This window comes from Peromyscus eremicus, chromosome 8a (assembly GCF_949786415.1).
Source record: "Peromyscus eremicus chromosome 8a, PerEre_H2_v1, whole genome shotgun sequence".
Classification (NCBI taxonomy): domain Eukaryota; kingdom Metazoa; phylum Chordata; class Mammalia; order Rodentia; family Cricetidae; genus Peromyscus; species Peromyscus eremicus.
The window spans coordinates 50326214-50328108 of NC_081423.1; positions in this window are offsets into that span (position 1 = coordinate 50326214).

The window sequence follows — 1895 nt, forward strand, 5'->3', positions numbered from 1 at the left end:
AGGAAAAGGGCAGCCATGACACTGAGATGGCAGACACTGGCACATGCAGTGCTCTGGAGGGGTGAAGACCACACTCTATTTTTCTATTGGATTTAAGAATCAATAGCAGATTTAACACTGCAGTTCTCAGAATGTCTTCTCCCGTTTCCTATGCCTGCCCATCAGTTTACTCTATAGACACACATCCACAGTTCAGAAACCAAGAGTTCCTCTTATGCTTTAACTCTTCACCCCTCGCTCATTGATCTTCCCCACTCATCTAGACCCTTCTTTTCTTTTTTTTAAAGATTGATTTATTATGTATACAATGTTCTGCCTGCATGTATCCCTGAAGGCCAGAAGAGGGCACCAGATCTCATTACAGATGGTTGTGAGCCACCATGTGCTTGCTGGGAATTGAACTCAGGACCTCTGGAAGAGCAGCCAGTGCTCTTAACCTCTGAGCTATCTCTCCAGCCCTCTTCTTTTTTCATGTCATCCTAAATCTTTTCAAATGAAATTCAAGTTTCTCTTCCACATTCTTTGTCCTTTTATATGTGGTGGACAATTTCTCACATTTGTACTTGTGTTTTGTCTCTTTCCATCCTGGTGACATCAGGGTACACAGGAACACATGACAGTCGTGCTGTGGCCAGCTAGGTAGTCACAATCCCTGTTACCTTACACTGTGAGATGAATTTTGCACATGAGATCAAGAGTCCTGACATGGACAGGTGCTTGGACTATCCAGAGGGCCAAGCAAATGCCCACGTGCATCTTGAGAGGCTGCAAGAGGCAAGAAAGAGGATTCTGTCCAGAGCTTCCCACTGGACTGTGGCCACACCCACTTTGTTTTCAGCCTGGTGAAATGATTTCACAATCCTGACCTTTAGAACGAGCAGAGAACAAACACATGTAGGGAGTGGCCACACACTCAAGAATTCACTGGAGCAGTCACAGAAAATGAACATGCCTGTTTTCTGGTAGGCACTTCACAGGTACTTATGGTGACCAGTATTTCGGTCTCTCAGCCCTGACTCAAACTCTACTCTTCAAAGGTCTGTTTGCCGTTGAGACTCTCTGCAGATAAGCCTTGACACAAACAGCAGTGGGGTTAAATGGGCTCCATGTATCTAGAGAGGAAATCAAAACTAAATCATTTTCTACACCGTGGCCCCACAGAGCACTAGGCATTTCAGACAGACCAGACGAGCCAGCACTCAGCACTTGGTCCTGGTGTCACTTGGCACGTCCCTGCAGGCCCTTCTGAGATGGAAGGAAGCACCACGTTTTCACCTGACTTAATCTCTCAGTTTTTCTTCATAGAACAGGAGTGTCACCTTTATCTAAGTACAGGTGCTCTGAACCAAAATGGGGGAAGCCTGCTCACACATCGGGTAAGCAGGACAGACTTGCCTGGGCTTCCATGTATTAAGCTCTAGAGTTAACACAAGAGCACATTCTCCTTATAAAAAAGAAGAAATTGAAATTAGGATAAATACAGTCCCTTATCAGACTACATGCCCACGAGTCTCCTTCCTGGTTTACTTTACTTTCCAGGTGCCAGTACTTGGATATATTATGCAAAAATAGCACTTCTGAATTTTATCTTCACTTACACATACTGAAGCCTCAAAGCCACTTTGTATACAAGCAGAATACTTAACAACGGGATTGAGAATTCAACTTTTTTTTCCCCCCCAAGACAGGGTTTCTCTGTGTAACAGCCCTGGCTGTCCTGGAACTCACTCTGTAGACCAGGCTGGCCTCGAACTCAGAGATTTGCCTGTCTCTGCCTCCCAAGTGCTGAGATTAAAGGCATGAGCCACCACGCCCAGTGAGAATTCAACTTATATATGCAATGGAGTAAAACACAAAACAATATCATTCTTTTTCTACAAAGACAGACAAGATAA